The sequence below is a fragment of the Prionailurus bengalensis genome, chromosome C1 (genome assembly GCF_016509475.1).
Source record: "Prionailurus bengalensis isolate Pbe53 chromosome C1, Fcat_Pben_1.1_paternal_pri, whole genome shotgun sequence".
Classification (NCBI taxonomy): Eukaryota; Metazoa; Chordata; class Mammalia; order Carnivora; family Felidae; genus Prionailurus; species Prionailurus bengalensis.
The window spans coordinates 201154133-201162486 of NC_057345.1; the positions used below are offsets into that span (position 1 = coordinate 201154133).

At 37.6% G+C, this 8354-nt stretch overlaps 1 long non-coding RNA gene across 1 annotated transcript; it reads left to right on the plus strand.

Moving 5' to 3' along the window:
• Window positions 1-3371: 3371 nt before the first annotated feature.
• On the plus strand, window positions 3372-6024 carry LOC122479724. The gene is made up of 2 exons (XR_006296415.1): window positions 3372-3619; window positions 5837-6024. It is a non-coding gene; the product is annotated as an uncharacterized LOC122479724 (long non-coding RNA).
• The last annotated feature ends 2330 nt before the right edge of the window (window positions 6025-8354 follow it).

Sequence of the window (8354 nt, forward strand, 5' to 3'; positions counted from 1 at the left end):
ATCTGGCATTTCAATTTACTCTTTTCAAGTCCCTCTTTGACTATCTTCCTTCAGTCAGAAAATGTACCAAGAGAAAGCACAGTATAACTGAGAAAGGACTGAGCTGAAGGTCAGGAATTTTAAGCCTATCACCTCTGCTAGGTAGATGTGTCTCACTTGATAATTCATTTCTATTCCCTGGCCTCTGTTTCTTCATGGGAAAATGTTGTCGGGATTAATGAGCATCAAAGACCATTCCATCTAGCTCTAGTATTCTACTGTTCATGAAAAGAAATCAAGCAATATTGTCAAATCATCCAATCATTCCAATGAAGAAAAAAGAATCCAAATAAAGAAATATACATATCTTGTTATTGTGTATCTTTTTGTGTAATCCCCTGGGACCCTTTGGATATTATTGCATATAGTTTTCTTCCTGATAATAATGGATTTCAGGACACACTTATTCTTCCACAGTGTTCACTCTTCACCAATGTAGCATAAAAATGCACAGGTTTAACTGTTTCTTTGTGTTTCTTTGGCTCCCATGTCACATAAGACTTACATTAAATAAATTTGTTGGCTTTTTGTTTATTAATATATCTTGGTCACTTTAACTTTCACACCCAGCCAGCAACCCTAAGAGGATTGAGAAAAACTTTTCTCTCTCCTGTAATACACACAAGTATTTTCCTCAATTATTTTTTTGTAAAAATCTTTTTTTCATAAAATATTTTCATTTAGTATTTGAGCTAGGATTAAAGGTGAGTATTATGGTAACCCTAACTGTTCTTAAGAAGTCATTATGATGTCCCAAATGTGACCTATTCATGGCACTTCGATTGATTTAGTTCAATTCAACCAATTTTATTCTGTAGCATTTTCCCAAGTGCATCCCTGTAAACATTACATTAACTCATGGAAAACGGGCTAGAAATTCCCTTCCAGTGGAAAAGTTAATGCCATGAATGACTAGGCCTGCTAATTAATAATTTTAGAGGTTATGGTGAAATGTTCCTTAGTAGAAAATTCCATTTTGGAAGAACAGAGTCCATTTTTATTCACGATATAAAACTTCTCATATCTCTAAAGGCTTATTAAATCAGAAGCTATTGTTGGTTGACTTTTTTAAATGTTTCCCCTAGAAGGAGAACAGTAAGAAGTATTGCCTTTTATAATAATTCACCAGCTAACAGTCCATATATTCATCAAATTAAACAAAAATGTCATAAAGAAAATTCAAAATATACTAATCAAGCAAACCTAAGCAAGTTTGCATATTTTTACAGAAAATTAAATTAGTCAAAGTAAGACTCAGAGAATGTTCCAAATCTCTGTCAACTGGGATGTTTGTAGGTTCATCAGAAGAGGATTTAAATGACCAAAAGGAGGGGGCAAGGAAGGAAAAATCTCCCAATGCTTAACTACTTGCAGGTGCTATCTTAGCACCCAGCCAATAAAGAGTTATAAACAGTACATTCTTTGTTTCATGTTGAGGTTCCTCAGTATACACAGTGAAATTCAGCAGGGTTACTTTCAGCATATGACAATTGGGACCAAAGGAACAACTTATAGAGGACAAAAAATGAGAAAGTGGCACTTGGAGAAAAATTTGGTATCAAGAATTAAAAGGAATGACCTCTTATAACCATCCCTAGGATAGCCAACTGTAATACTTATGTGCTAATAAGTACTTTTGCTATAGCATTTAATCTGTTCAGATATTAGGTCAATAAAAGCATATGCTGTGTTGTGTTTTTTCCCCCCAAAGTTGCAAATGCACAAATTTGCCAAAATTATCTAAAGCTCTCACAAATAAAATCAGTGTTTTTTTCTCTTTCTAAGAATTGGAAGGAACAACCTCCAGGCATGATTAACTAATTGTGACAGACTATACAGACATGAACACTAAGCATATGCATGTCATAGGTATATAGGGTGTTCTATTGTGATTAAGTAGAATTAGGAACAAGGTTTCTCTAGCATATTGAAAATTAAGCTTAATTGTAGTTGGGTTAAATGGCAGGTAGTTGTGGGTTTTTTGTTTTGTTTTGTTTTGTTTTTTTGTTTTTAGTTTTTGCTATTATCCTACATATAACCTATTATATGATTTTGGCACCCATTCTTTTATTCATTCATTCAGCGATGTTTATTGAATACTTACCATGCTAGGCAATATGAACAGAAGTAATAGGGCCGTCAAGATCCTCACTTTTGCATTTCAGTGGGGGAAACAAACATTAAACACACAATTGAGGAAAATTAATGACAGAGACTCAGAAGGTGAGAAAGACTCAGAAGGTGAGAAAGGAAAAAATATTTTAAACAACCAGAAAAGACAGAGGCTGGTGTGACTGGAGTGAGGTAAAGAGGAGGGTACTGTAAAATACATAGGAGGGGCAGGGCCATGGGGAGTTTTGTAAAATCTGGGGGAAAGTTTGGATTTTACTCCAATACAATAGAATGCCATTGGAAGGTTTTTAATAAGAGAGTACCATGAGAAAAATCTCTGTTTAACAATGATATCTGACAGCTGTGTGGAGAATATATTTGAGAGGTACTTCAATTGAAGAAATAAAGGTACAGATTAGGGAACTATTTCAGTAATTCAGGTCAGAAATGTTGAACAAAAATGTGTTTTGTAGGTAGGACCATCAGTATTTGCTCAAGATGACCCCCAGACTCTGACTTTGGATGGAAAATGACTGTGCCATTTCCCAAGGTGGGGACCACTGGGTGAGGTCAGGTAGATGGGGGTGGCAGTGGGATTAGGAAAAGCATTGAGAATTCCATTTTGTATGAGTTCTCCAACTGCAATTGGGTGTTCAAGTCTGAGGCTGAGAATCAAAGTCTAGACTAGAGATATAAATTTGGGAATTTCCAGTATATAGAAGGTATTTAAATTAATGTGAATAGAATTTACTTTCACTCTAACTGAGCCTCTAATGAAGAAGAAAGAGGGACCAGAAAGGAGTTTTAATTATGCCCATATGTTTTGGTTGAGAGAAGGGGAGGAACCCATGAATTAAACCATGCAGGAGAGGCTGAAGAAAAGTGACACAGTGGGAATTGTGAAGAAGTAGATTTTAGGAAAGAGAGTACTCAATTAATATTAAACATGTTAGAAATTGTAGTGCAGCAGAGACACTTTGTAACAACTAGAAAAGATCAAAATTTTAACCTTTTCTTCCCACTTATCCATTATTTGTAGTCAATATTAATATTAAAAGCTTTCCCTGTACATATAGACTAATAAAGTACCTGTGTCATCATCATACTCACCCACATTCATATATATTCACACAGATTCTGGACCTTGCAATAATTTGAATTCCAAAATTCAAGTTCCCTGTTCTGTTCAAGTGTTCTACCCAGACAATCATGCCCCTCCCCCCACCCTCTACTCCAGAATTCTGAGCCCTAGCTCAGTGGGTTCCTTGGGAAGATAGCATGGCCATTTTTGCTGGCTGAATAGGCCTGAGGAGATGAAGAGAAGGTCAAGATTTGTGGCACAAAAGAGGGACCGGGGACACACAATTCAAATGGGCTTTATATTGCAGACATCATAACTCAGAGGGATCAGAGGAGAAAGACCGCAGTGAAGGAAAGGAGCTGACTGAATTCTCTCCAACTCTGTAAAGTAGGTTTTATTTTTGTGGGTTAGCTAAATCTAAATCTTAGTAAGAGAGTATAATACACTGTGAGTAAGAATCAATTAAACAGAATCTCCCTTGAGAAACAACAAACACAAGGGTTGCCAGAGAACAGCAGGAGAGACCATTTTAGGGAATATTTCAGCCGGGAAGTTGTATTCTCTCCACCATGGATTTGAGGAGTCTATAAAACTCCACCCAGCACAGCAGAAAAGATAAAGAAGGCATTCTCCCGGATTACAGTAATGTAAAGCCTTCAGCTTCAGCATGAATATGTGAAGTAGAAAATGGGTGGGGTGGGGGTTGGGCACTTACAGAAACACAGCTTATGAAAACTCTATGTTTATGTCTAAATTGTGAACAATTGGTTACAGACTGAGAATTCATGCCTGTAACATGTCCACTGTTTGGCAGGAAAGTGATCCCTTTCTCCATAGATTAGCATGTGACACAGAAGACACTGACAGGGGACCCAGAACTGGAGTGACCTTGGAAGAAGGTGACCTGAACAGGAACCAGTATAGCCACATTGCCTTGACCACACCCTCCCAAGGGTTATACAAGTGTCTCTGTGAGGAGGGACAAACATTGAACTCCAAAAATGGTGGGAAAGAGTTATAAAACAACAAGTCACGAGCTGTTATAAGTTATAAAACCATAAGGGAACCTACAGAATGTCAGAGGAGGAAGGAGAAACATAAAGGGGACCCTAAAGATGCAAATGACAAACTTCAGAACCAGCTTTTTATTTTGTATGTACATGCTGATGTGTACTTTGTTCTAGTTCCAAAAAGATAGGGAAGTATTTTTAAATTTTGGTTAATGCTCCCCACTTCTTTTTCCTCCCCCATATAATCATTCCTTAAATCTTCTAGGGTCAAGGAGACCTAGAGAAACTATGTGATCGAATATTGATTCAGGGAAAAATTAAACTTAGCAATACAGTTAGAAGTTTATAATTCAGGCAGCCATGATAATTACATTACTTGTTGATACTGACGACTTGGCTGAAGCTTCTCCTCTCCAACTTTTTGTAGCGGACAGAGAATTCATGACCCAGCTGGTTAGGGTATCTTGTTTGAGGGCTTTCACTCCAGCCTATCAGCTGATAGAATGCTGGAGATATTAGACCACCTCTGGGATTCTTTTTCAGCCTTGTTCCCTGAAACAAGAATCAAAAACACATATATAGGAGAATGAGGGACCCTAGGATCCAGGGCTAAAGTGTAATGTAATAACATGAGTGAATGACCCAAAGCATGAATCTTCTCATTATGTTTCTAGCTCCATAAAAAGTAAATGGCTACAATCCTACATTGGACACTAGATCATTGCAGGGCTGAAAACAATGTTTTATTGGCATAAGATTATGTATTTAACAAAAGAAAGGTCTTTTTGAGTAGAAAGTAGAGGGCGACATCGACTATTTGGATTATCTAGCTACATTGCTTCAAGATGAGCTTTTTCCCCCTACATCTTATCAAATCCTTTTGAGTTAATTTGTATTATATTAACAAATATTCTAATGATAAGCCACTTCAGTAAAACAATTAAGTTGTGCTATTAGGACAAATACAAACAAGTAAAATCATGCTGACCTTTTTTGTTAGCTACATAATTTGTTGACATTCCCCTTGGCTTTAGAAGTCTGTTTAGTAATTGATATCTTAAATGAAGTCTGCACTAAACAAGGGGAAAAAGAATGGAAAAATGTCTTTTGAAGTTAAGTACTGTTAATGGTCTGGATTTCAAGGCAGTTTCTTTAATTAATTGTGTGCCTGTACAATCTGATTACATTGATTACAAAACATTACTTGTTTTACTCCTTGTCCTGTGATATCTATCTATCTATCCATCTATCTACAAATATATATATATAGCTCTGTATCTCTTTCTTTCTCTCCTTCTCTCTCCTGAGTTGAATTCTGATGTTCTTTCTATATTTTCCAAAGGTATAAAAGAGAGAAATGCCCTAAAAGTATATATTTTTTGTACATAATTTTTTTCCTAATGGCTCAAAAAGTGTGTAGGTGGAGGATTTGGTTTTACCCTGAATGAATCATATCTTTAGAATCAACTAGTTCCTAGTGGAAATGATTGTGGGGGATTATTCTCATTTTTACATGCTGAATCTACTGTTATAGAAGCTCTGGGCTGATTCCCAACTTAGTCGCTGACTCATTAGCTGTTATTTTCCCCCACAGGATGTGAGGAGGTGGTATGTCTGGAAGCCATGAACATCCCTAAAGCATCACCCCACCTAACCCCAGGACATAGATTGAGTCTTCTGCAGTACATGGCAAGGACTGGCCCTGTATTTCGTCTATTCCTTCTGGAAGCTGAAATAATAAACCATTGTGAGGATGGGTGTAATCGCTTCCTCTTCAACACAGTTAGATAGTCTGTTGCTAAATATTCTATCCTCCTGCCTGTAGTTCATCTCATTTATTCACTCTTTTCTACAATTAGCATATTGATGAACTTTTGTATGTAGTGGAAAGCATGTCGGAATTATGTGCACGTATAGAGTAAGAAGCTTATAGTCCTTGGAACAGGTAGAAACCTGAACTGAAAAGAGTCTGTAAAAGATCTGTATTTTGACCTTGTGGAGTGATTGTAATGGGTGAATTGTGCCCGCCACCCCCCCCCCCCATTCATAGGTTCAAGTCCTAACTCCTGTATCATAGAATGTGACTGTTTGGAGACGGGGCCCTAAAAGAGGTAACTAATGTCATATGGGTGGGCACTAATCTAATCTGACTGGTGTCCTTATGAGGTGAGGAAATCTGATTATGGGGGTGCAGATATCTTTTCACGTTAACATTTTCACTTCCTTTCTATATATTCCCCAAAGTGGAATTGTTGGATATTAGAGTTCTACTTCTAATATTTTGAGAATGCTCCATACTGTTTTTTCATAGTGGCTGCATCAGTTTACAATCCCATCAACAGTGCACTGCACCCCTATGTTTAAAGCAGCATTATGTACAACAGCCAAGATATGGAAACAACCTAAATGTCCACTGATGGATGAATGGGTAAAAAGGTTGTGCTATACAACACACACACACACACACACACACACACACAGTGAAACATTATTCAGACATAAAAAAAAAAAATGAGGACAGCCTACATTTGCAACAACATGGACCTTGAAGGCATCAATGATAAATGAAATAAATCAGAGAGAGAAAGACAAATACTGTATGATCTCACCTTATGTGGAATCAAAACCAAACAAACAAACAAAAACAAACGAACTCCTAGAAAAAGAGATCAGACTTGTGATTATCGGAAGTGGAGAGAAGGAGGGGCACCTGGGTGGCTCAGTGGGTTAAATGTCCGACTCTTGATTTCAGCTGAGGTTGTGATCTCATGGTTTGTGAGATCAAGCCCTGAATCAAGGCCTGCATCGTGCTCTGAGCTGAGAGCACGGAGCTTGCTTGGGATTCTGTCTCTCCCTCTCTCTCTGCCCTTCTTCCGATCTCTTTCTCAAAATAAGTAAATAAACTTAAAAAAAAGAAAGAAGTGGAGAGAAGGAGGAGGGGGAATTGGTGGAAGGTGGTCAAAAGTTACAAATTTCCCCGGTTATAAGAAGTACTAAGGATGTAATGTACACCACAGAAACATAGAAACACAGAAAAGGGGTGAGGAGAGAAAGTCCCGTGAGTTCTCATCACAAGGATAATTTTTTTCTTTTTTTCTTCTCATCATATACACACGTCTGTATATGAGAAGATGGATGTTAGCTGAGCCTGTTGTAATCATCTCACAACATATTTAAATCAGACCACCATGCTGTACACCTTAAAATTATACAGTGATGCATGTCAACTATTTCTCAATAAAACTGGAAAAATTATCTATTATATTCTAAGTTTTTGGGAACAAGGAACCACGTGCTATTCAGTTTTGAATCCCCAATTCCCCTCCTATCGCTAATGCCGAGCACTGAGTGTGGTACACAGAAGAAATCAATAAATATGTATTGCACTGGAAAAAAAAAAAAGAAGAGGAAATTTGGACCCTCAGAGAGACATCAGGGATGTGCTCACAGGGAAGACCACAAGAATGCCGTGAGATAACAGCCATCTGTAAGCCAATGAGACAGGCCTCAGGAGAAACCAAAGCTGCCAGCACCGTAATCTTGGTTTTTAGGGTTCCAGAGCTTCCAGAAAGTTAATTGTGATCAAGTTAGTTTCTGTTGTTTAAGCCAGCTACTCTACGGTATTTTGTTACAGCAACCATAGCAAACTAATCCATTGGTGTAAGAGGAAAGGCTCAGCTTTGAAGCACTAAAATCTGAGTAGAGCTTGCAACCCTAGTGTCACGGGGGAAATTGTTTAAACTCTCTGAACACCAGATTGCTCATTTGTAAATTGAAGAAAATAATAACTCTCAAGGCTAGCTTGGGGTCAGATGAATGTAGGTAAAACATCAGACATGAAGCAGGTAGATAAAGTAATTATCTATTTATTAGAGGTAGGATATCCATTTTATCCCCCCTCTCTCCCTTCCTTTCGCTCTCATTTCTTATGCTCCTAAAACAAAAGTATCTTTCATGGAATCAAATACCCAGCTAGGAAAATGTATCATGCTTACCAGTTCAGCTCAGAAATATGCAAAAGGTGAAGTCTGTTTAGCGTCCCAGAACATTTTCCTTTTCCTCACTCCCAGATCTGTGAGTCACATTTTGTGTAAAAAGTTTTCAGAGTGAAA